The following is a 27,714-nucleotide window of genomic DNA, read 5'->3' as shown; positions in this document are numbered from 1 at the left end:
CACAACATACTTCTTCTTTGGGCCTCCTTATCTCGAGAGACAATGGATACGCACCTGGAGGTGGTCAGTGGTTTGTGAAGCAGCGCCTGGAGTGGCTATAAAGGCCAATTCTGGAGTAACAGGCTCTTCCACAGGTGCTGCAGAGAAATTTGTTTGTTGGGGCTGTTGCACAGTTGGCTCTCCCCTTGCGCCTCTGTCTTTTTTCCTGCCAACTACTAAGTCTCTTCGACTCGCCACAATTTAGCCCTGTCTTTATGGCTGCCCGCCAGCTCTGGCGAATGCTGGCAACTGACTCCCACGACTTGTGATCAATGTCACACGATTTCATGTCGCGTTTGCAGACGTCTTTATAACGGAGACATGGACGGCCGGTGGGTCTGATACCAGTGGCGAGCTCGCTGTACAATGTGTCTTTGGGGATCCTGCCATCTTCCATGCGGCTCACATGGCCAAGCCATCTCAAGCGCCGCTGACTCAGTAGGGTGTATAAGCTGGGGATGTTGGCCGCTTCAAGGACTTCTGTGTTGGAGATATAGTCCTGCCACCTGATGCCAAGTATTCTCCGAAGGCAGCGAAGATGGAATGAATTGAGACGTCGCTCTTGGCTGGCATACGTTGTCCAGGCCTCGCTGCCGTAGAGCAAGGTACTGAGGACACAGGCCTGATACACTCGGACTTTTAACATACGTTCCTCCCTATCTTTGTGCCATTTACAAATTGACCTACCATGCCATTGCTCCCCTCATCTAAGTCATTGATATAAATTGTAAAAAGTTGAGGCCCCAGCACAAACCCCTGCAGGACTCCACTCGTCACGTTCTTCCAATCAGAAAAGGACCTATTTAAGCATAGTCTCTGTTTTCTGCCAGCCAGCCAATCTTCTATCCATGCTAATATGTTACCCCCTACACCATGAGCTCCTACTTTGTGCAATAACTTTTTATACAGCACCTTGTCAAATGCCTTCTGGAAATCCAAGTGTAGTATGTCAACAGGCTCCCCTTTATCCACGGCACATGTTAGTCCTTCAAAGAAATCCAATAAATTGGTTAAACATGATCTCCCTTTCACAAAACCATGCTGACTATTCCAGTTTACCTTGAGTTTTTCTAACTGCCCAGGTATAGCCTCCTTAATGATCAATTCTAACACCTTCCCCATGACAGACATCAAGCTAACTGGCCGAGAGTTACCTGTTTGCTGTCCCACCCCGTTCTTGAATAAAGGGGTTATATTTGCTATTTGCTACTTTCCAGTCTGATGGAATCTTTCCAGAATCTAGCGAATTTTGAAAAATTAACAGCAACGCATCTACTACCTCATTAGCCATCTCTTTTAAGACCCTAGGATGAAGTCAATCAGGACCAGGGGACTTGTCAGCCCGCAGCGCCATCAGTTTGCTCCGTACCGCTTTCCTAGTGATTGTAATTTCACCAAGTTCCTCTCTTCCTTCCACCACCTGATTTACAGCTATTACTAGAATGTTTCTGTATCCTCTATAGTGAAGACAGAAGCAAAATATTCATTCATTTCATCCGCTATTTCCTTATTATCTACTATTAACTCCCATTCTCACTCTCTAGAGGGCCAACACTCACTTTACTTATTCTTTTCCTTTTTAAGTACTTGCAGAAACTCTTGCTGTCCGTTTTTACATGTCCTCTCATTCTCAAATTTCTTTCTCCTGATTAACCCTTTCGTCATTCTCTACCGTTCTTTACGTTCTGACCAATCCTCTGACCTGTCATTTATCTGTGTGCAATTATATGCCTTTTCCTTAAGTTTGATGGTTTCTTTAACTTTTTTAGTTGAACACGAATGGTGGGTCCTGCCTGTGGAATTTTTCTTTATAGTAGGAATATACATATTCTGAAATATCCTCTTTAGTCTCTGCCACTACTTCTGCCTTGATCTATATCCTAGCCTAGTAAGCCTTTACTTCGGCTAGCTCAGCTTTCATGCCCACATAGTTGCCCTTATTTAAGTTTAAAATACTAGTCTTAGACTCACACAACTCTTTTTCAAACTGGATGTAAAATTCAATCATATTGTGGTCGCTGCTACCTTTACTCTGAGGTCATGAATTAGCCCTGTCACATTATACATTACCAAATCTGATATAACCTGCTCTCTGGTTCCAGAACGTGCAGTGAGAAGAGACATTTGCCTGAGTGAGACATTGCCAGAATGAAGCTGGAATTTGGTGCACATGGGAATTCGGTGAAGAGGGGGAAGTGGTGCTTTCCTATCTTTTTTAGCCTCCAGCAATTAGTGAGTCTTTATTTGACTCCAACATAGGTGATTGGTTGGTGAGTGTTTTATCATTCATCTTTCAAAACTCAGATAATTTTACAAATTATAAGGTTTTTATATTGTAATACTAGTTAAGCTTAGTAGATTGGGAAACAGTGGGGGAATTAATTAAGAAAGCAATTAAGTAATTGAAGTGAATTAACTAATAGCATAAGTAACAATGACAGGACAGGTGTGTTACAGCTGCGGTATGTGGGAGCTTTTGGATGCCAAGACAATTCAGGGCAAACATGTCTGCAGGAAGTGTAAGCAGCTAGGGGAATTCTGCATCAAGATTATTGATCTGGAAGCCGAACTGCAAACATTGCACAACATAAGGTGCAGGAATTATAGTGTTGTAATAGTAGGTGATTTTGACTTCCCTAATATTGACTGGGACTGCCTTAGTGCTAAGGGATCAGATGGGGAAGAATTTTTTAGTGTGTCCAGGATAATTTTCTGAAGCAGTCTGTGGATGGCCCTGCTAGAGAAGGGGCGACACTCGACCTCCTCTTAGGAAATGAGGATGGGCAGGCAGTTGATGTGTCACTGGGGGAGCACTTTGGGGCCAGTGACCATAACTCTATTAGCTTCAAGATAGTTATGGAAAAGGATAGGACCGGTCCTCAAGTTGAAGTTCTAAATTGGGTGACGGCTAATTTCGATGACATCAGACAGGAACTCTCAAAAGTTGAATCGGAGAGGCTCTTTACAGGTAAAGGCCATCTGGCAAGTGGGAGGCTTTTAAAAGTAAGATAGGAAGAGTTCAGGGCCGGCATGTTCCTGTTAGATGGAAGTGCAAGACTGGCAAGTTTAGGAAACCTTGGTTGACAAGGGATATTGAGGGTCTGGTCAGGACAAATAAGGAGGCATATGTCAGGTATAGGCAGCTATGATCGAGCGAGTCCCTCGGAGTATGGGGATGTAGGACTACACTTAAGAAGTAAATTAGGAGGGTGAAAAGGGGCCATGAGATTTCCCTAGCAAATAAGATAAAGGAGAATCCTTAAAGATTATATAAGTAAATTAAGAGTAAAAGGGTAGCTAGGGAGAGAGCAGGTCCCCTTAAGGATCAGTGTGGCAATCTATGTGTGGAGCCACGGGAAATGGGCGAGGTCTTAAATGAATATTTCTCGTCCGTATTTACCATGGAGAAGGTCATGAAAGCTAGTGAGTTCAAGGGAGGGAACAGCGATATCCTGGAGCATATCAACATTACAAAGGAGGAGGTATTGGAGGTATTGAAGCACATTAAGGTGGATACATCCGCAGGGCCTGACCAGGTGTATCCCAGGACGCTATGGGAAGCAAGGGAGGAAATTGCTGGGGCCCTGGCAGAGATTTTTGTATCATCGTTAGCCACGGGTGAGGTACCAGAAGACTGGAGGATAATGTTGTGCCTTTATTTAAGAAGGGCAGCAGGGATAAGCCAGGGAACTACAGGCCGGTGAGCCTTACATCAGTGGTGGGAACGTTATTGGAAGGGATTCTCAGAGACAGTATTTATATGTATTTGGAAAGGCAAGGTCTGATTAGGGATAGTCAGCATGGCTTTGTGCGTGGGAAATCATGTCTCACGAATTTGATTGAGTTTTTTGAGGAGGTGACCAAGAGAATTGACGAGGGCAGGTCGATGGACGTTGTCTACATGGACTTTAGCAAGGCCTTTGACAAGGTCCCGCATGGTAGGCTGGTCCAGAAGTTTCGAACACATGGGATCCAGGGTGAGCTAGTAAATTGGATACAAAATTGGCTTGGTGATAGGAGGCAGAGGGTGGTAGTGGAGGGTTGTTTTTCAGATTGGAGACCGGTGACCAGTGGTGTGCCATAGGGATCGGTGCTGGGCCCTCTGTTGTTTGTCATATATATTAATGACTTGGATGTGAATGTAAGGGGCATGATTAGTAAGTTTGCAGATGACACCAAAATTGGTGGTATAGTGGACAGTGAGGAAGGTTGTCTAAGGTTACAACAGGATATAGATCAACTGGGAAAGTGGGCAAGGGAGTGGCAAATGGAATTTAATGCAGACAAGTGTGAAGTGATGCATTTTGGGAAGTTAAACCAGGGCAGGAATGGCAGGGCCCTGAGGAGCGTTCTTGAGCAGAGAGACCTTGCGGTGGAAGTACATAGTTCCCTGAAAGTGGCAACACAGGTAGACAGGGTGGTGAAGGCGGCGTATGACATGCTTGCCTTCATCGGCCGAGGCATTGAGTACAAGAGTTGGGACGTCATGTTACAGTTGTACATAACGTTGGTTAGGCCGCATTTGGAGTACTGTGTGCAGTTCTGGTCGCCACACTACAGGAAAGATGTTATTAAGCTAGAGAGGGTGCAGAAAAGATTCACAAGGATGTTGCTTGGTTTGAAGGGCTTGGGTTATAAAGAGAGATTGGATAGGTTGGGTCTTTTTTTTCCTGGAGCGAAGGAGGCTGAGAGGGGACATGATAGAGGTATCTAAAATTATGAGAGGCATAGATAGGGTAGATAGCCCGACTCTGTTTCCCATGGTAGGGGTGACTAAAACTAGAGGGCATAGATTTAAGGTGAGAGGGAGGAGCTTTAAAGGGGATCAATGGGGTAAATTTTTCAGACAAAGAATAGTGGGTATCTGGAATGAGCTGCCAGAGGAGGTGGTGGAGGCAGGAACAGTAGCAACATTTAAGAGGCATCTGAATGAGCAAGGCATAGAGGGATATGCAATTAATGCAGGCAGATGGGATTAGTATAGATAGGCATTATGGTCGACATGGACACAGTGGGCCAAAGAGCCTGTTTCTATGTTGTACGATTCTATGATTCTATAAGGGAAAGGGAGAAATACCTGGACATTTTGTTCCAGAAGACGGTAACACCTTTTAGAACAGGGTCATCTGTTTTGATCAGTAGTGAGGGACAGGAGGATGTGACTGTGAGTGAGGCAGGTAAAGGGACCAGGTAAAGCAGACAGAAGTGGAGGAGTTTCAGACTTTGCAATTGTCAAACAGGTTTGAGGTGCTCTCAACCTGTGTGGATGAAAGCGAGGTCTGTAAGGTGGATGAGGCGACTGGCCATGGCACTGTGGTACAGGAAGCCATACAAGTGAGGGGAGAAAATAAAATGCAGTGGTCGTAGGGAATGGTATAGTGAGGGGAATTGACACTGCACTGTGCAGCCAAGAGCATGAGTCCAGCAGGCTGTGTTGCCTAACCGGTGCCAAGGTTTGGGACATCTGCTGAGGGCTGGACAGGAACTTGAAATGGGAGGGGGAAGATCCAGTTTTCGTGGTCCATGTAGGTACCAACGACATAGGTAGGACTAGGAAAGAGGTTCTACTTAGACATGATGGGGAGCTAGGCACTAAATTGACGAGCAGAACCACAAAGGTAATAATCTCTGGATTATTACCTGAGCCATGTGCCAATTGGCAGAGGCCACATATGATTAGTGAAATGAATATGTGGCTCAAAGACTGGTATGGGAGAGGCGGGTTTCAGTTCATGGGGCACTGGCACCAGTACTGGGGAAAGTGGGCGCTCTACCATTGGAATGCTCTGCACCTGAACCATGCTAGGACCAGTGTTCTCGCAAACTGTACAGGGACAGGTGAGGATGTGGTATGAATATGGGATTAGTGTAGGATTAGTATAAATGGGTGGTTAAAAGTCGGCACAGACTCGGTGGGCCGAAGGGCCTGTTTCAGTGCTGTATCTCTAAAAAAAAAAACTAGGGAAGTAGAGAGGGCTTTAAACTAAAGCGGGTGAGGGATCAAGCTTGGGTAGTCATAGCAAACCAAAGTGTACAGTCAAGTCAGGACAGCAGAATAATAATTTGGGAAATGAAGGTCAGAGAATGGCAGGAAGGAACAGAGTGAAAAGAAAGTAATAGTACACCAACAGTCAAGACTAGATGTTACAAAGATAACAAAAAGATGAAACTAAAGGCTCTATAACTGAATGCAAGTAGCATTCATAACAAAGTAGCGCACATTGATGAAAATAAATATGATCTGATAGCCATTATGGAGACATGGCTGCAGAATGACAAGGATTGGTTCCTGAATATTGAGGGTAATATGACGTTCAAGAAGAATAGGAAGCTAGGTAAAGGTGGAGGGGTAGCACTCTTAATCAAGGATGGCATTGGTGCAATAGTTAGAGATGACCCTGGTTCAGGAGATCAGGATGTAGAATCGGTTTGGGTGGAGATGAGGAATAGTAGGGGAAAGAAGACACGAGTGGGAGTGGTCTACAGGCACCCGAACAGTAATCACAATACAGGACGAAGTATACACGAAATAATATTGGGTGCTTGTGATAAAGGGATGGCAATAATCATGGGTGATTTTAACCTACATATGAACTGGAAAAATCAGATTGGCAGTAGTAGCCGGGGTGAGGAGTTCATAGACTGTTTTCGAGATAGTTTTTTTCGAGCAGCACGTTCTTGAATCAACCACAGGACAGGTTATATTGGACTTGGTATTGTGTAGTGTGTAAATAAAGGTCGATAGAAAAACTATTCTCTCTGGTGAGTGGGTCAATAACTCGAGGTCATAGATTTAAAATCATTGGCAAAAGATTTCGAAGGGACATAAGATGATTTTTTTTTTCATTCAGAGAGATGACAGGATCTGGAACGGTCTGCCCAAGAAGATGGTGGAAGCTGAATCCATAAATAATTTTAAGGAATAAAAACAAGAAATGCTGGAACCACTCAGCAGGTCTGGCAGCATCTGTGAAAAGAGAAGCAGAGTTAACGTTTCGGGTCAGTGACCCTTCTTCGGAACTGACAAATATTAAAAATGTCACAGGTTATAAGCAAGTGAGGTGGGGGTGGGGCAAGAGATAACAAAGGAGAAGGTGCAGATTGGACACGGCCGCAGAGCTGACCAAAAGGTCATGGAGCAAAGGCAAACAATATGTTAATGGTGTGTTGAAAGACAAAGCATTAGTACAGAAAAGGTGTTAACGGACTGAATATTGAACAGCAACAAGTGCAAACATGAAAAGAAAACAGTGGGTAAGCAAACTGAACAAACTAAGATGAAATGAAATAAATGCAAAAGAAAGGTTGTAAAAAATGTAAAAAAGAAAAAAAGAATAAAGAAAAAACAACTAAAAATGAAAGTAAAATGGGGGGCTGTCATGCTCTGAAATTATTGAACTCAATGTTCAGTCCGGCAGGCTGTAGTGTGCCTAATCGGTAGATGAGATGCTGTTCCTCGAGCTTGCGTTGATGTTCACTGGAACACTGCAGCAATCCCAGGACAGAGATGTGAGCATGAGAGCAGGGGGGAGTGTTGAAATGGCAAGCAACATGAAGGTCAGGGTCCTGCTTGCGGATCGAGCGGAGATGTTCCACAAAACGGTTACCCAGTCTGCGCTTGATCTCCCCAATGTAGAAGAGACCACATTGTGAGCAGCGAATACAGTATACTACATTGAAAGAAGTACAAGTAAATCGCTGCTTCACCTGAAAGGAGTGTTTGGGGCCTGGGATAGTGAGGAGAGAGGAGGTAAATGGGCAGGTATTACACCTCCTGCGATTGCAGGGGAAGGTGCCATGGAATGGGGACGAGGTGGTGGGGGTAATGGAGGAGTAGACCAGGGTGTCGCGGAGGGAACGATCCCTTCGGAATGCTGACAGGGGAAGGGAGGGGAAGATGCGTTTGGTAGTGGCATCACGCTGGAGGTGGCGGAAATGGCGGAGGATGATCCTTTGGATATGGAGGCTGATGGGGTGGAAAGTGAGGACAAGGGGAACCCTGTCACGGTTCTGGGAGGGAGGGGAAGGGGTGAGGGTAGAGGTACGGGAAATGGGCTGGACACGGTTGAGGGCCCTGTCAACAACAGTGGGGGGAATCCTCGGTTGAGGAAAAAGGAGGTCATATCAGAAGCACCGTCATGGAAGGTAGCATTATCAGAGCAGATGCGTCGGAGACGAAGAAACTGGGAGAATGGAAAGGAGTCCTTACAGGAGGTAGGGTGTGAAGAAGTGTAGTCGAGGTAGCTGTGGGAGTCGGTGGGCTTATAATGGATATTAGTAGACAACCTATCCCCAGAGATGGAGACAGAGAAGTCGAGGAAGGTAAGGGAAGTGTCAGAGATGGACCATGTAAAGGTGGAAATTGGAAGCAAAGTTGATAAAGTTTTCCAGTTCGGGGCGGGAGCAGGAAACGGCACCGATACAGTCATCAATGTACCGGAAAAAGAGTTGGGGGATTGGGCCTGAGTAGGACTGGAACAAAGAATGCTCGACATATCCCACAAAAAGACAAGCATAACTAGGACCCATGCGGGTACCCATAGCGACACCTTTTACTTGAAGGAAGTGCGTGGAGTTGAAGGAGAAGTTGTTCAATGTGAGAACAAGTTCAGCCAGGCAGAGGAGGGTGGTGGTGGATGGGGACTGGTTGGGCCTCTGTTCCAGGAAGAAGCGGAGAGCCCTCAAACCATCCTGGTGGGGGATGGAGGTGTAGAGCGATTGGACGTCCATAGTGAAGAGGAGGCGGTTGGGACCAGGAAAATGACATAGGGCGTCAGAAGAGTCACGGATGTAGGTGGGAAGAGACTGGACCAGCGGAGAAAAGATAGAGTCAATTTTAAGGAGTTGGACTGGTACTTAAGGAGGAGGAGCATTCCTGGGTAAGGCTGTGGGACCTAGCACATGGCTCTTTCAAAGGGCCAACACAGCACGATGGACCAAATGGCCTCCGACTACGTTGTAAGTGCTGTAAGTTTCTTTGATTCTGCTATGATCATAGAAATCCTTTATGAAACATTGGCTTGGCCTCAGCCAGAGTTTTGTGTCTAGTTCCAGGAACCGCACTTTAATAAGGATGTGAGGGCCTTGCAGAGGGTGCAGAGATGTATTAGAATGGTACCAGGGATGAGGGACTTCAGTCATGTGGAAAGACTAGAGGGACTGGGATTGCTCTCTTTAGAGTACAGAAGCTTAACGGGGAGATTTAAAAGAGCTGTTCAAATTGTGAAGGATTTTGATTGAGTAAATAGGGAGAAACTGGCAGATTTAAGGCGATTGTCATAGAGTCATACAGCACAGAAACAGGCTCTTCGGCCCATCGTGTCTTTGCTGGCCATCAAGCACTTAACTATTCTAATCCCATTTTCCAGCACTTGGTCCGTAGCCTTGTATGCTACTGCATTTCAGGTGCTCGTCTAAATACTTCTTAAATGTTGTGAGGGTTCCTGCCTCTACCACCCCTTCAGGCAGTGCGTTCCAGATTCCAACCACCCTCTGGATGAAAAAAATACATCCTCAAATCCCCTCTAAACCTCCTGCCCCTGACCATAAATCCATGCACCCTGGTTATTGACCCCTCCGCTAAGGGAAAAGATTTCTTTCTATCTAACCTATCAATGCCCCTCATAATAATTAGTAAAAGAATTAGAGGTGACATGAGAAACATGTGTGCATTGAGTTGTTATGATTGAGAAAGCATTGCCCCGAAAGGAATTGGAGAAATAATTGATGGGGGAAAATGCAGGGCTATAAGGATGGAAGAGTGGGACTAATTGGATGTATCTTTCGAAGAGCCAGTACAGCCACAATGGGCTGAATGGCCTCCTTCTGTGTTGCATCGTTGTATGATTCACTGCTTCCAGAAACTGTTAATTGTTTTTTTTTGATAAGCAGTATGTGTGTCTTGCAACATTTTTCATGGTTGTGATCCACCTTCGTTAAACACTGCCACTCAGGGAGTCTCTGAACAGACATCGATGTTTAAATATACTTCAAGGCTTTAAAATATCCGAGAAATGCTTTTCGACATCCAATAAATGGTTAAGTGTTTACCAGATATGCTCAGTGATTTATGAACAGAGAAGTCACATCGGTAATGCAAATGCTGAAACTCCGCCACTCCACGCTTCTCTTGGCAGGCCTCCCATCCTCCACCCTCAGTAAACATCATCACATCCAAGGCTCTTCTGCCAGGTGTCTCTGTGCTCCTGACCTGCATTGCATTCTGATCCATCAACCCCTCAATTGTAAAAAATCTCATCCTAATGTTCAAATCTCAACATGACCTTGCCCTCCCTATCTTTGTAACCTTCTCCAGCCCTAAAATTCCATGATCAATTCTGACCTCTTGTACGTACCCAATTTCCTTTTCACTATCAGACTGGTTTCAATCTCATAATGAAGAGCTGGAACCTGTCATAGCCGCTAAGCACATTGCACTGTTGAACTACAAGAAAGCCCCCGGCGAGTTAACATCCGTAGCACTTAAAGCAGCCAGAAGCACTGTACAAAGAACAGCCAAGCGCTGCGCAAATGACTACTGGCAACACCTATGCAGTCATATTCAGCTGGCCTCAGACACCGGAAACATCAGAGGAATGTATGATGGCATTAAGAGAGCTTTTGGGCCAACCATCAAGAAGATCGCCCCCCCTCAAGTCTAAATCAGGGGACATAACCACTGACCAACGCAAACAAATGGACCGCTGGGTTGAGCACTACCTAGAACTGTACTCCAGGGAGAATGTTGTCACTGAGACTGCCCTCAATGCAGCCCAGCCTCTACCAGTCATGGATGAGCTGGACGTACAGTCATCAAAATCGGAACTCAGTGATGCCATTGATTCTCTAGCCAGCGGAAAAGCCCCTGGGAAGGACAGCATTACCCCTGAAATAATCAAGAGTGCCAAGCCTGCTATACTTTCGGCACTACATGAACTGCTATGCCTGTGCTGGGACGAGGGAGCAGCACCACAGGACATGCGCGATGCCAATATCATCACTCTCTATAAAAACAAAGGTGACCGCGGTGACTGCAACAACTACCGTGGAATCTCCCTGCTCAGTATAGTGGGGAAAGTCGTTGCTCGAGTCACTCTAAACAGGCTCCAGAAGCTGGCCGAGCGCGTCTACCCTGAGGCACAGTGTGGCTTTCGTGCAGAGAGATCGACCGTTGACATGCTGTTCTCCCTTCGTCAGATACAGGATGAATGCCGCGAACAACAGATGACCCTCTACATTGCTTTCATGGATCTCACCAAAGCCTTTGACCTCGTCAGAAGACATGGTCTCTTCAGACTACTAGAAAAGATTGGATGTCCACCAAAGCTACTAAGTATCATCACCTTATTCCATGACAATTTGAAAGGCACAATTCAACATGGTGGCACCTCACCAGACCCCTTTCCTATCCTGAGTGGCGTACCCACACTTTTTGGGATCTTCTTCTCCCTGCTGTTTTCACATGCATTCAAGTCTTCTGAAGAAGGAATTTTCCTCCACACAAGATCAGGGGGCAAGTTGTTCAACCTTGCCCGTCTGAGAGCGAAGTCCAAAGAACAGAAAGTCCTCATCAGGGAACTCCTCATTGCTGACGATGCTGCTTTAACATCTCACACGGAAGAGTGCCTACAGAGTGTCATCGACAGGTTTGCGGCTGCCTGCAATGAATTTGGCCTAACCATCAGCCTCAAGAAAACGAACATCAAGGGGCAGGACGTCAGAAATGCTCCATCCATCAATATTGGCGACCACGCTCTGGAAGTGGTTCAAGAGTTCACCTCCCTAGGCTCAACTATCACCAGTAACCTGTCTCTAGGTGCAGAAATCAACAAGCGCATGGGAAAGGCTTCCACTGCTATGTCCAGACTGGCCAAGAGAGTGTGGGAAAATGGCGCACTGACACGGAACACAAAAGTCCGAGTGTATCAAGCCTGCGTCCTCAGTACCTTGCTCGATGGCAGGAGGCCTGGACAACGTATGTCAGCCAAGAGCGACGTCTCAATTCATTCCATCTTTGCTGCCTCTGGAGAATACTTGGCATCAGGTGGCAGGACCGTATCTCCAACACAGAAGTCCTCGAGGCGGCCAACATCCCCAGCTTGTACACACTACTGAGTCAGCGGCGCCTGAGATGGCTTGGCCATGTGAGCCACATGGAAGATGGCAGGATCCCCAAACACACATTGTACAGCGAGCTCGCCACTGGTATCAGACCCACCGGCCATCCATGTCTCCACTTTAAAGACATCTGCAAACGCGACATGACTTCCTGTGACATTAATCACAAGTCGTGGGAGTCAGTTGCCAGCGTTCGCCAGAGCTGGCGGGCAGCCATAAAGGCGGGGCTAAAGTGTGGCGAGTCGAAGAGACTTAGCAGTTGGCAGGAAAAAAGACAAAAGCGCAAGGGGAGAGCCAACTGTGTAACAGCCCTGACAAACAAATTGTTCTGCAGCACCTGTGGAAGAGTCTGTCACTCTAGAATTGGCCTTTATAGCCACTCCAGGCGCTGCTCCACACACCACTGACCACCTCCAGGCGCTTACCCATTGTCTCTCGAGATAAGGAGGCCAAAGAATCATCACTAAATCTATGTACCTCTCTCTCTCCCTTTAGGAAGCACTTTAAAACTTACCTCTATGACCAAGCTTTTAGTCACCAGTCCTAAAGTCTCCTTCTTTGGCTCAGTGTCAACTTTTCTCTGCTTAAGTTCCTGTGAAGCGGACTGGGTTCATTCACTACTTTAAAAGCCCAAAATAAATGGGAACTGTTATAGAGTCGTAGAGTTTTACACCATAGAGTTGCACCAGCAGAAGGATAAAAAGGAATGAACTATGAAGACAGATTTACTGCTGTAATATTGGGAGAGTAATTTCCTGTTATACTGTTGAGCAACAGAGGTATAATCAGAAGTGTACTGATTCTGATTCACTTGTTTAAAACTAAGCCTATGATCCTGCCTTAGGTAATATCAGTAAACGCTAAGAATGAGATTAGATCAAAGAGTCAGATTGTATCACGCCAGCAGCTCAAAGTTGCTTGTTAGAATCACAGAATCAGAGAATTGTTACAGTGCAGGAGGCCATTCAGCCCATCGTGTCCATACCAGTGCTCCGAAAGAGCAATTCACTCAGTTCCATTTCCCCGCCTTCTCCGCCTAACCGTGCACATTCTTCCTTGTTACATAACAATTCCCCTTTGAATGCTTCAGCTGAACTTGCTTCCACCACTTTCTCAGCCAGCACATTCCAGACCTTAACCACTCGCTGCGTGAAAAAGCTTTTCCTCGTGTCAATTTTGCTTCTCTTACCAAATACTTTAAATCTGTGCAAGGCGACTTTAAAAGGGAGAACGAAAATAGCACATTGTTTCAACTAATGCATGGACTCAGGGCAAACAGCACACCAACCTGGAGCTCAGTGCAGCCGTTTTACAGAGTCTCTGCCCCAGGCTTTCATGAAATCAAATCTCCTACTGTTCAGTCAGAGAGATAAACCCTGGACTTTGTGTTCCAGGACTCGGCCACTGTCGTTTGACAAAATTCTTTCAAAGTAAGTTGGAGGTTAATGAGCTTTGGATTTCTTGTTTTGATCTTTCATTTGTTCACCACAAACAGAGAAATCAGAAGATGAAGAAAGTATCCCAGTACAATCCCTGGCTGGAGATCCAGGTCTTGCAACATAAATTCTGGAGCAAGAGCAAACCAAATCAGATTGCCAAAACTGAACAACTCACAAACTCAGCACCCCTGTAAATTCAGTACCTCCTAGACTCAGTATCGCCAAGCCCAGTAACCTGCAAAGTCATGCAGCCCAAACGCAGTATCCCCATATTCAGTACCTCCAAACCCAGTACCCGCTACATTCAGTACCCAAACTCAGTCGCCACTAGTCTCAGTACCCCCAAACTCAGGAACCCCTAGACTTACCACCTCTTAGGCTCAGTACTGCAAGCACAATAACCCCAAAGTCCGTACCCCCTATATTCAGTACCCCCAAACTCTGTGCCCTCCAAATTCACTACCCAAACTCAGTCACCACGAGGCTCAATGCGTCCCAACTCAGGCACCCCTAAAGTCAGTAACCCCCAAACTCAGTACTCCCAAAATCAGGAACCCTCAAACTCATTATCATACAAATTCAGTACCCTCTAACCTAGGTACCCAATCCCTAGAATTAGTACCCCCAAACTCAGTACCGCAAAGTCAATAACCCCCAAACTTAATAACCCAAAACTCAGAACTACAAATTAAATAACCCTCAAACTGAATTGCCCCAAAACCAGTTCACCCCAAAATCAGGACCCGAACTGACTAACCCAAAACTCAGCACAACCAGCCCTTAAACTCAGTATCCTCCAACTTAGTATCCCCATTCATAGTACACTAAATACTAACTCGCTGCTCAGTAACCCCATATTCATTCCCACCCATATTCAGTACCCCCATAATCAATACCACTTATAATCAATACCCCCATACTCAATACCCAACCGCCCTGCCCCCCCACACACACACACTCAGTACCTCCCATACTCGGTATCCCTCATACTAAGTATGCCCCTAAACACAGTACCCTCCATACTCAATACCCCAGACTTAGTACCCCCAATACACAGAATCCACCCATACTCAGTATCACCTTACTCAGTAACTACCCTGCCCCATACACAGTTGCCCCCATACTCAGTATTCCCCGTACCCAACATGTACCGCACCACCTGCACTCCGATGATCTCAATCCCATTTCTGCACTCCCCATCCACATTACCTCTATACTCAGTATCCCCCCACACTCAGTATCCCCCCCCACGCTCAGTATCCCCCCCCCCACGCTCAGTATCCCCCCCCACGCTCAGTATCCCCCCCCCCACGCTCAGTATCCCCCCCACGCTCAGTATCCCCTCATGCTCAGTACCCTCCATACTCAGTACCCCCCCCATACTCAGTATCCCCCCCATACTCAGTACCCCCCCATACTCAGTACCCTCCCATACTCAGTACCCTCCATACTCAGTACCCCCCCATACTCAGTATCCCCTCATACTCAGTACCCTCCATACTCAGTACCCTCCATACTCAGTACCTCCCCATACTCAGTACCTCCCCATACTCAGTACCCTCCATACTCAGTACCCTCCATACTCAGTACCCCCCCATACTCAGTATCCCCTCATACTCAGTACCTCCCCATACTCAGTACCCTCCATACTCAGTACCCCCCCATACTCAGTACCCTCCCATACTCAGTACCCTCCATACTCAGTACCCCCCCATACTCAGTATCCCCTCATACTCAGTACCCTCCATACTCAGTACCCTCCATACTCAGTACCTCCCCATACTCAGTACCTCCCCATACTCAGTACCTCCCCATACTCAGTACCCTCCATACTCAGTACCCTCCATACTCAGTACCCCCCCATACTCAGTATCCCCCCATACTCAGTACCCCCCCCTTACTCAGTACCCCCCCCATACTCAGTACCCCCCCATACTCAGTACCCCCCCATACTCAGTATCCCCACATACTCAGTACCCCCCCATACTCAGTACCCCCCCCATACTCAGTACCCCCCCCCATACTCAGTACCCCCCCCCATACTCAGTACCCCCCCACATACTCAGTATCCCCACATACTCAGTACCCCCCCACACTCAGTAAACCCCCCACACTCAGTAAACCCCCCACACTCAGTACCCCCCCACACTCAGTATCCCCTCACACTCAGTATCCCCTCACACTCAGTATCCCCTCACACTCAGTATCCCCCCACACTCAGTACCCCCCCACACTCAGTACCCCCCCACACTCAGTACCCCCCCCACACTCAGTACCCCCCCCACACTCAGTATCCCCTCACACTCAGTACTCCCCCATACTCAGTACTCCCCCATACTCAGTACTCCCCCACACTCAGTATTCCCCCCCCACACTCAGTATTCCCCCCCCACACTCAGTATCCCCCCCCCACACTCAGTATCCCCCCCCACACTCAGTATCCCCCCCCCACACTCAGTATCCCCCCCCCACACTCAGTATCCCCCCCCACACTCAGTAACCCCCCCACACTCAGTAACCCCCCCACACTCAGTAACCCCCCCCACACTCAGTAACCCCCCCCACACTCAGTATCCCCCCCCACACTCAGTATCCCCCCCCACACTCAGTATCCCCCCCCACACTCAGTATCCCCCCACACTCAGTATCCCCCCACACTCAGTATCCCCTCACACTCAGTATCCCCTCACACTCAGTACCCTCCATCCTCAGTGACCACAGCTATGTGGAGGGGATCGAAGTGACCTTGTGAACAGCTGTGTGAATGACCATGTGTCGGGACAGTAGAGGGTTGTGGCAGTGATTGTGTGTGGAACAGGAGGGAGCTCACATGTGGAGGGATGTAGGTTTGACCGTGTGGTGGAATTGGGGAGATGGCGGCAATGTGGTAATGTCACTGGAGTAGTAATCTAGAGTAGAGACTAAATCCCTCTGGATATGGGTTCAAATCCAACCATAGCAGATGGTTGAATTTAAATTCAATTAATTAACAAATTAATTTTTAAAATTGTCTGGAATTAAAAGCTAGTCTCCGTAATAGTGTCATGAAACTATTGATTATCATAAAAACCCATCTGGTTCACCTCTATCCTTTCGGGAAGGAAATCTATCATCCTTTCCTAGTCTGGCCGACATGCGACTCCAGAGCTACAACAATGTGGTTGACTCTGAACTGCCCACTGAAATGGCCGAGCAAGCCATTCAGATGTCAAAAGCAGTCAGGGATGGGCAACAAATGCTGCCACCCCACATCCCGTGACAGAATGGAACAAGAATGTGGGCGTGACCACATGGTGAGATGTGGGAGTGCCAGACCTGAATGGAGCTGGCAGATTTTGGAGAAGACGAGGTCCCAGCCACTGCAGCATGGTTGTCGGGGGCTGGGAGCTGCGGTGTTGGCTGTCATTAGTCTGGAACCCCAGGGTGAAGTGGCTGGGTCCCCCTCTGTGCAAACTTATCATTAAGCCTGAATCTTTCCTCTATTTTAGTGTCCTGCTTTTTTCACCAGCTGGTGTGTTTGTGGACTGAGAGGTTTAGCATCAAATTGAAAAAATAGAGAAGCCTGCTCAGAAATAAACTACCACAGATTTCAAAGAAAGAAAAAAAGCTCTGGAAATACCTGCACTTTGGACAAGTTGATCAACTATTAAAGCTGTGCTTCACACTGTCTGAATTAGATGATAATGCAAGTGCTGGAAATTGCAACAGCGCTTAAACTCCACCTTGTAAGTATGCAGCTTTGCTGTCATATTATTATATTTATGTTTTATATTTAGAGATACAGCACTGAAACAGGCCCTTCGGCCCACCGAGACTGTGCTGACCAACAACCATCCATTCATACTAACCCTACAATAATCCCATATTCCCTACCACCTACCTATACTAGGGGCAATTTATAATGGCCAATTTATCTATCACCTGCAAGTCTTCGGCTGTGGGAGGAAACCGGAGCACCCGGCGAAAACCCACGCGGTCACAAGGAGAACTTGCAAACTCCGCACAGGCAGTACCCAGAATCGAACCCGGGTCCCTGGAGCTGTGAGGCTGCGGTGTTAACCATTGCGCCACTGTGCCGCCCTCATATTAAACACATTGCCCTTTGATACAGCATAGAAGGAGGGCATTGATCCCATTGTGTCTGTGCTGGCTCTCTGCTAGTCCCACTCCCACGCCCTATTCCAAATAGCCCTGTGTTTTTTTTTTGCTGTTCAGTTGCTTATCCACTTACCTTTTGAAAGCCATGGCTGAATATGCCTTCACCACACTCTCAGGCAGGGCATGTCGGACACTAACTTGGAGAAAATTGGGTATCTCTTTCAAAGGGCCAGCACAGACTCGATGGACAGAATAGAAACATAGAAAATAGGAGCAGGAATAGGCCATTCAGCCCTTCAAGCCTGCTCTGCCATTCATCATAATCATGGCTGATCATCCAACTCAGTAACCTGTTCCCTCTTTCGCCCCATACCCTTTGATCCCTTTCGTCCCAAGAGATATATCTAACTCCTTCTTGAAAACATACAATATTTTGGCCTGAACTGCTTTCTGTGGTAGCGAATTCCACAGGCTCACCACTCTCTGGATGAAATAATTTCTCCTCATCTCAGTCCTCACAGGTTTATCCCGTATCCTTAGACTATGAACCCTGGTTCTAGACTCCCCCACCATTGGGAACATCCTTTCTGCATCTACCCTGTCAAGTCCTGTTAGAATTTTATAGGTTTCTATGAGATCCCCCCTCACTCTTCTGAAACCCAGCGAATATAATCCTAACCGACTCAATCTCTCCTCATACATCAGTCCCACCATCCCAGGAATCAGTCTGGTAAACCTTTGCTGCACTCCCTCTATAGCAAGAACATCCTTCCTCAGATAAGGAGACCAAAACTGCACACAATATTCCAGTTGTGGCCTCACCAAGGCCCTATATAATTGCAGCAAGACATCCCTGCTCCTGTACTCGAATCGTCTCGCTATGAAGGCCAACATACCATTTGCCTTTTATACCGCCGAATGGACTCTTCCTGTACTGTATTATTTTATGAATGTATGCTACTTCGCGATAACTGTGCACTTCTTGACTATTTCTACACGGTTCCAGGTTGCTTGTTCCATTCCAAAACGGGAAACCTTCTGTTGCCTAACAGTCACCTGTGCAGAGAGCAGTTACTGGGCTAGTCTTGGTGCCCCGCCCGTCACATCGCGCGTCACTTACCGTGCGAGGACACCGCTGCCCATCTGCTGTCTTTCTTCCGAAGCTGGTTGAGCATGTCCGCTTGCTGAACTGCTGACTGCCCGACCCTCGGTCACTCCATTTAACGCGTGAAGTGGCCTGGAAACTGGATGCAGATCACCTGGTGATGAAGAACATGGTGAGTTGGGCTGCATCTCAACCACGGTGGGAGTGAAATAAAAAGCGAGAAGGAAGAGAATAGAGCGCCAACTCCGCATCTTCTCAGCGCAGGCACAGGTAGATTGAAAGAGAGAAGCAATTAATATTAAACAGGAAAAAGGCGGGTGAGAAAGAGAACAAGCGTGGGATGGATGTATAAGGAGGGTCTTCGGAAACAGAGAAAAAAAATCTAAAGGGATTAAAATAACAGGATAGGAAAACAACCGAGAAAAGTAAGGTAAGATGGAGTGAATATAAGATTGATTATCCCCCATTCTGGGTTTCCAGCGAAGATGAATTTGACCCCCCTAACCTTTCCCCTTTTCACCTTTTCCAGCCGCTGTTTGCTTCACTCTTACTATTAACATAGAAGTAAACAGAAAAGCACAGAAACAGTCCGTTCAACCTCACATCCCTCTATACCCTTCGCTCTCTTTCCAAGTCTGCTTCAAGTCTCCCCTTAAAGGCATCAAACAATTCAGTTCAGTTGCACCATGTAGCAGTCACATCCACATTCGAAACAGTCTTTGCGTACAGAAATTCCTTTTCAATTTCTTCACTGGATCTGTTTGTGACGAATTTCTATTTATGGCCTTTAATATGGATTCACCTACAAGTGGAAAGTTTTTTGACATACGCCCTAAAAATAAATAAAAAGAAGCTGTTTCCAGTGGCAAGCGGGTCGTAACCATGGGACACAGATTTAGGGTAATCGGCAAAAGAACAAGAAGGGAAATGATATTATTTTTGCACTGTGAGTAATGATCTGAAGGGGTGGTTGAAGCAGGTTCAAAGACCAATCGGATCCATATTTGGAAACTAACAATTTGCAGGGCTGTTGGGAAAGAGCTGGGAACGGGGAATAGTTTTACAACTTTTAAGGAGCCCGAGCAGACATTAATGGACAAATGGCCTCCTTCAGTGCTGTAAATGTTTATGTTTCTCAATGCCACTTCAGGGCCAGGATAGTGGGTGGCTCCTACTATCCTGAGGTGCTCTTTGTATATTCGATTGGTCCATGACTCAAGTGACCAGTGGAATTGGTCTGTGACTACAGTGACCAGTGAGGTTAGTCTGTGAACCCAGTGACCAGCGGGATAGCTCTGTGAACCCAGTGACCAGTGAGGTTAGTCTGTGAAACCAGTGACTAATGGGATAGCTCTGTGAACCCAGTGACCAGTGGGATTAGTCCGTGAATCCAGTGACCAACGGGATAGCTCTGTGAACCCAGTGACCAGTGCGATTAGTCAGTGAACCCAGTGACCATCAGATTAGTCAGTGAACCCAGTGACCAGCGGGATAGCTCTGTGAACCCAGTGACCAGTGAAATTAGTCTGTGAATCCAGTGACTAATGGGATTGCTCTGTGAACCCAGTGACCAGTGAGATTAGTCAGTGAACCCAGTGACCAGTGAGATTAGTCCGTGAATCCAGTGACCAACGGGATAGCTCTGTGAGCCCAGTGACCAGTGTGATTAGTCTGTGACCCGTGAGATAGCTCTGTGAACCCACTGACCAGTGAGATTAGTCTGTGAACCCAGTGACCAGTGAGATTAGTCCGTGAATCCAGTGACCAACGGGATAGCTCTGTGAGCCCAGTGACCAGTGAGATTAGTCTGTGAACCCAGTGACCAGCGGGATAGCTCTGTGAACCCAGTGACCAGTGCGATAGCTCTGTGAACCCACTGACCAGTGAGATTAGTCTGTGAACCCAGTGACCAGTGAGATAGCTCTGCAAACCCAGTGACCAGTGAGACTAGTCTGTGAACCCAGTGATCAGCGGGATACCTCTGTGAACCCAGTGACCAGCGGGATTAGTCTGTGAACCCAGTGACCAGCAGGTTAGCTCTGTGAGTCCAGTGACCAGTGAGATTAGTCTGTGAACCCAATAGCCAGTGAGATTAGTCTGTGAACCCAGTGACCAGTGGGATTAGTCTGTGACCCCAGTGACCAGTGAGATTAGTCTGTGAACCCAGTGACCAGTGGGATTCGTCTGTGAACCTAGTGACCAGTGAGATTAGTCTGTGGACCTAGTAACCAGTGTGATTAGTCTGTGAACCCAGTGACCAGTGGAATAGTTCTGTGAACCCAGTGCCCAGTGAGATTAGTCTGTGTTCCCAGTGACCAGTGAGATTAGTCTGTGAACCCAGTGACCAGTGGGATTAGTCTGTGACCCCACTGACCAGTGAGATTAGTCTGTGACCCCAGTGACCGGTGAGATAGCTCTGTGACCCCAATGACCAGTGAGATTAGTCTCTGAACCCAGTGACCAGTGGGATTAGTCTGTGAACCCAGTGACCAGTGGGATTAGTCTGTGACCCCAGTGACCAGTGGGATTAGTCTGTGAACCCAGTGACCAGTGGGATTAGTCTGTGAACCCAGTGACCAGTGAGATAGCTCTGTGAATCCAGTGACCAGTGAGATTAGTCTGTGAACCCAGTGACCAGTGAGATTAGTCTGTGAACCCAGTGACCAGTAAGATTAGTCTGTGAACCTAGTAACCAGTGAGATTAGTTTGTGACCCCAGTGACCAGTGGAATAGTTCTGTGAACCCAGTGCCCAGTGAGATTAGTCTGTGAAGCCAGTGACCAGTGGGATAGCTCTGTGAACCCAGTGACCAGTGAGATTCGTCTGTGTTCCCAGTGACCAGTGAGATTAGTCTGTGACCCCAGTGACCAGTGAGATTAGTCTGTGAACCCAGTGACCAGTGAGATAGCTCTGTGAACCCATTGACCAGTGAGATTAGTCTGTGAACCCAGTGACCAGTGGGATTAGTCTGTGACCCCACTGACCAGTGAGATTAGTCTGTGACCCCAGTGACCGGTGAGATAGCTCTGCAAACCCAGTGACCAGTGAGATTAGTCTGTGAACCCAGTGACCAGTGGGGTAGCTCTGTGAGCCCAGTGACCAGTGGGATTATTCTGTGACCCCAGTGACCAGCGAAATTAGTTTGTGACCCCAGTGACCAGTGGGATTAGTCTGTGAACCCAGTGACCAGTGAGATAGCTCTGCAAACCCAGTGACCAGTGAGATAGCTCTGTGAACCCAGTGACCAGTGAGATTAGTCTGTGAACCCAGTGACTAGCGGGATAGCTCTGCAAACCAAATGACCAGTGAGATTAGTCTGTGAACCCAGTGACCAGTGAGATTAGTCTGTGAACCCAGTGACCAGCGGGATAGCTCTGTGAACCTAGTGTCCAGTGGGATTAGTCCGTGACACCAGTGACCAAGGGGTTTGGTCTGTGACACCAGTGACTAGTGGAATTGGTCCTTGACCACAGGAACCAGTGGGAATAGTCTGTGAACCCAGTGACCAGTGGGACTGGTCTGCGACCCCAGTAACTAGTGGAATTGGTCCTTGACTACAGTGACTAGTGGAATTAGTCTGTGACCCAGTGACCAGTGGGACTGGTCTGCGACCCCAGTAACTAGTGGAATTGGTCCTTGACCATAATGACTAGATGGATTATTCCGTGAACCCAGTGACCAGTGGGATTAATCTGTGACCCCAGTAACTAGTGGAATTGGTCCTTGACTACAGTGACTAGTGGAATTAGTCTGTGACCCAGTGACCAGTGGGACTGGTCTGCGACCCCAGTAACTAGTGGAATTGGTCCTTGACCATAATGACTAGAGGGATTATTCCGTGAACCCAGTGACCAGTGGGATTAATCTGTGACCCCAGTAACTAGTGGAATTGGTCCTTGACTACAGTGACTAGTGGAATTAGTCTGTGACCCAGTGACCAGTGGGACTGGTCTGCGACCCCAGTAACTAGTGGAATTGGTCCTTGACCACAGTGACTAGAGGGATTATTCTGTGAACCCAGTGACCAGTGGGATTAATCTGTGACCCCAGTCACCAGTGGAATTGATCAGTGACCGCAGTGACCAACGGGATTTTTCTGTGACCCGTGTGAACAGTGAAATTTTTCCATGATCCCAGTCTGTGACCTTAGCAACAAGTGAGAGGATAGCAGATCCTGAGAGACAGTCATCTCTGGGGTCTAAATCTGCGATTAACGCTGTGTTCCACTTGGGTTCAGAGATGTACACTTGGATTTGATTGCCCCCAAGCTGGGGATCTGCGGCAGATTCCAGCGAGGGGCCCCATCGCACAATTGGCAGCCGGAAGGAAGAGAATGTTCTACCATATGGTCATGGACAGTTGTTGGAATGAGAGTTGCATTGACCGGATGTCATAGCTCCTCAAAGCCAGGATAGGCATCAACATGTTGCACCATGGACAGTTGACAAAATTATTGATTCAGTCACAGACATGGGGCAATTCATCTATATATAAAGTATATAGCCAACCTAAAGCCATCAAAATACAATCCATTTTAAAACACATTTCTCTCTATAAAGAAAGTAACTAATCTTACAAACATTAATGGAGAGCAGCAGAACTGTATTAGCTGGCTAGCAAGCAAAATAGTACGCAATGCCAACGCAAATTAATTTTGTTGACAGAATAGAGTTGGCTACACCATGTGTGAACACAGGCATAGATAGCCAGGACCCAGCCTAATACCCCGATGATCTCAATCCTTTCAAATTACTTTTGCACCTGGTAATTTTGAATGTCTTACTCCAAGCTTTTAAACCTGTGTTTTAAAATCACATAGTGGCTAGGTTATTTTTAAAAAAACAAGTTTAAAGGCTTGGAGCTGGGGTGTCCAACCTTCTTGCATGAGGGGCCACATTTGATTCAATTTGGGCGGCACAGTGGTTAGGACCACAGCCTCCCAGCTCCAGGGACCCGGGTTCAATTCTAGCTACTGCCTGTGTGGAGTTTGCAAGTTCTCCCTGTGACTGCGTGGGTTTTCGCCGGGTGCTCTGGTTTCCTCCCACAGCCAAAGACTTGCAGATTGATAGGTAAATTGGCCATTATAAATTGCCCCTAGTATAGGTAGGTGGTAGGGAAATTGAGGGAATTGTGGGGATGTGGTAGGAATATGGGATTAATGTAGGATTAGTATAAATGGGTGGTTGATAGTCGGCACAGACTCGGTGGACCGAAGGGCCTGTTTCAGTGCTATATCTGTAAATTAAATAAAAATAAATTACAATTTATTGTCCTACATAGGGGAGCAAATTTCAGAAAGATAAAGGCATTCGAAATATATCGTACTTTTGAGCAAAACAATAAAAAAAATCATTTTTGTGAAAAAGCTTTAAATGAGAAGACTGATTTATTAAATTACTTTCTCATCACTATGTTAAACACTGATTTAGTGAGATACCTGGTATTGTGTTGCTTGTACAAGTAATCAATGCCTGCCTGCACACTTGATGTAGCAATGTGGAGTATTCCGGAGAGATGTTCATCTGTCAGGAGTGATCTTGATCTTGTTTTGACACTTTTCGTTCTTGAAGAAAGCTGTTCACAGCAATAAGTGCAGCCAAGCAGCGCAATGAATCGAGGTTTGATAGATTTGGATAAGACCCTGAGAGAATATATTGACTAAAGGTTCATGAGAAATGCCAGCAAGCGATAACTAAAGCAAATAAGGCTCGAGGTTGTATCAGAGGACAGTTCACTCCTAAACAAAGCTTACCATTTTGTCCTTGCATAAGACCTTGATTAGAATACAGCATTCAATTTTGGTGTCCTCACATGATTGAGGGATATTGAAGGTTTGGGAAAGGCGAAGAGGAAGTGTATAAGATTGATATCTAGATTCAAACATCGTAGTTAAATGCTCAAAGAACTGGACCTGCATAATTATAGCCGAACTAGTATGGATGTATACAGTTCTGCTTTTCCCACATGTTAGCAAATATGAAACAAGTTGCTGCCTTGTGCAGTAAATGATGATTTGATGCAGTCCTGCATGAGAGGGGGTGGAGATCACCATCTACAGGAGGTAGGTACCCTGTACTATAAATCAGGGGCACTGTGATCTCCTTGACTAGTTTCGATCACCTGAAGATGTCAGAGCCGAACTTTTCAAATCTTTTCCTCTCCTAATGGGCCTGGGCTTTCGCCTCTCCCAGGTTACATGGCTCTGGGTGAGTAGGGACTGTAATGTGTAATACATCACAAGTAGATGGACAGTCTTTTCCTATCCGTAATTTTCATACGCTTGTATATACGAAAATCTAGTTTGCTGCTAGGCAGTAGTTCCTTCCTTTTATATGTTAATATTAATCCCATAAATTACATCCAGTTGAAAGTGCTCATGTGCGGTGATGATATGGGTCGCCTGATATGGAGTCCAGATCGAATTCGGAAATTGGCATTGTATCTTTAGAAGCAGCAGATGATAGAACATAGAACATAGAACAGTACAGGCCCTTCGGCCCACAATGTTGTGCCGAACCTTTAACCTACTCGAAGATCAAAATAACTACCTACCCTTCATTCTACTATCATCTATGTACCTATCCAAGAGTCGCTTAAATGTCCCTAATGTATCTGCTTCTACTACCACCGCTGGCAGTGCATTCCACGCACCCACCACTCTCTGTGTAAAGAACCTACCTCTGACATCTCCCCGAAACCTTCCTCCAATCACCTTAAAATTATGCCCCCTGGTGATAGCCCTTTCCATCCTGGGAAAAAGTCTCTGACTATCCACTCTATCTATGCCTCTCATCATCTTGTACCCCTCTAACAAGTCACCTCTCATCCTACTTCGCTCCAATGAGAAAAGCCCTAGCTCCCTCAATCTTTCTTCGTAGGACATGCCCTCCAGTCCAGGCAGCATCCTGGTAAATCTCCTCTGCACTCTCTCTAAAGCTTCCAAATCCTTCCTATAATGAGGCGAACAGAACTGAACACAATATTCCAAGTGTGGTCGAACCAGGGCCTTATAGAGCTGCAGCATAACCTCACGGCTCTTAAACTCAATCCCCCTGTTAATGAAAGCCAACACACCATACGCCTTCTTAACAACACTATCAACTTGGGTGGCAACTTTGTGCGATCTATGGACATGGACCCCAAGATCCCTCTGTTCCTCCACACTGCCAAGAATCCTGTCTTTAAGCCTGTATTCCACATTCAAATTCGACCTTCCAAAATGAATCACTTCACACTTTTCCAGGTTGAACTCCATCTGCCGCTTCTCAGCCCAGCTCTGCATCCTGTCAATGTCCCGTTGCAACCGAAACAGCCTTCCACACTATCCACAACTCCAGCAACCTTCGTGTCATCGGCAAACTTGCTAACCCAGCCTTCCACTTCCTCATCCAAGTCATTTATAAAAATCACAAAGAGCAGAGGTCCCAGAACAGATCCTTGTAGAACACCACTGGTCACCGAGCTCCATGCTGAATACTTTCCATCTACTACCACCCTCTGACTTCTATGGGCCAGCCAATTTTGTATCCAGACAGCCAACTTCCCCTTATCCCATGCCTCCTTACTTTCTGACTGAGCCTACCATGGGGAACCTTATCAAACGCCTTGCTAAAATCCATATACACCACATCCACTGCTCTTCCTTCATCAATGTGTTTTATCACATCTTCAAAGAATTCAATAAGGCTTGTGAGGCATGACCTGCCCCTCACAAAGCCATGCTGACTGTCTCTAATCAAACTATGCTTTTCCAAATAATCATAAATCCTGTCTCTCAGAATCCTCTCCAATAATTTGCCCACTACCGACGTAAGACTGACTGGTCTATAATTCCCAGGGTTATCCCTATTCCCTTTCTTGAACAAGGGCACAACTTTTGCCACCCTCCAATCATCCGGTACTACTCCAGTGGACAGTGAAGACGCAAAGATCATCGCCAAAGGCGCAGCAATCTCTTCCCTCGCTTCCCGTAATATCCTTGGGTATATCTGGCGAAGCAGCAGGAGAAGGTAGCGACTCTTCGGTGGGTAAGTGAAGGCACCAGGAGCAGAGTTAACCCGAGACACTACACATGTAGTGTCTCCCACCCATCCTCCTCCTCTAACCTAACAATAAGACCCTTTTTACCCTCCTCCTCTAGCCAAAAAGGACTGAACAGGTAAGCTATTTCACTGTTTTTGTTAATATCTATATTTGTACTTAATTAAGGGGTAATTGAGTAAAAGAAATGGCAGCCAGGGGAGTGCAGTGCTCCTCCTGCAGTATGTTCGAGGTGAGGGGAACCTCCGGTGACCCTGCCGACTTCACCTGCTGGAAGTGCATCCGTCTCCAGCTCCTATCAGACCGTGTTAGGGAACTGGAGCTGGAGCTGGATGAACTGAGGATCATTCGGGAAGCTGAGGGGGTGATAGATAGAAGCTACAGGGATGTCGTTACTCCACAAAACAAAGGCAGCTGGGTAACAGTTAGAGGTGGGAAGAGGTCAGTGCAGGGATCTCCTGTGGTCGTTCCCCTCAGCAACAAGTATACAGTTTTAGATACTGTTGGGGGGGACGGCCTATCGGGGGCAGGCTGCAGTGAACGGGCCTCTGGCACGGGGTCCTGCACTGTGGCTCAGAAGGGAAGGAGGGAGAATGGGAGAGCACTAGTCATCGGGGACTCGATGGTGAGGAGTACCGACAGGCGGTTCTGTGGGCGCAAGCGAGACGCACGGATGGTTTGTTGCCTACCTGGTGCCAGGGTCCGTGATGTTTGTGATCGCGTCTTCAGGATCCTTAAAGGGGAGGGGGAGCAGCCAGAGGTCGTGGTGCACATTGGCACCAACGACGTAGGAAGGAAGGGTGGCACAGATGTTAGAAGTGAGTTTAGGGAGTTAGGCTGGAAGCTGAAAGCTCGGACGGACAGAGTTGTTATCTCT

At 46.9% G+C, this 27,714-nt stretch overlaps 1 protein-coding gene across 1 annotated transcript in view; it reads right to left on the bottom strand.

Moving 5' to 3' along the window:
* The window catches only part of LOC137385106 (beta-1,3-galactosyl-O-glycosyl-glycoprotein beta-1,6-N-acetylglucosaminyltransferase 3-like), a 50,478-nt gene extending 26,047 nt beyond the window's left edge, over window positions 1–24,431 (bottom strand). The window contains exons 1-2 of the mRNA XM_068059875.1: window positions 24,235–24,431; window positions 18,814–18,952 (exon numbers count right to left, since the gene is read on the bottom strand). The gene's annotated coding sequence lies outside the window, so the exon portion shown is untranslated. The remainder of the gene's footprint in view (window positions 1–18,813; window positions 18,953–24,234) is intronic.
* Window positions 24,432–27,714: the final 3,283 nt, after the last annotated feature.

The sequence above is a fragment of the Heterodontus francisci genome, chromosome 28 (assembly GCF_036365525.1).
Source record: "Heterodontus francisci isolate sHetFra1 chromosome 28, sHetFra1.hap1, whole genome shotgun sequence".
In the NCBI taxonomy this organism is placed as follows: Eukaryota; Metazoa; Chordata; class Chondrichthyes; order Heterodontiformes; family Heterodontidae; genus Heterodontus; species Heterodontus francisci.
Note: the sequence above shows the minus strand (reverse complement) of the source record. Positions and strands in the feature narration are given on the sequence as shown.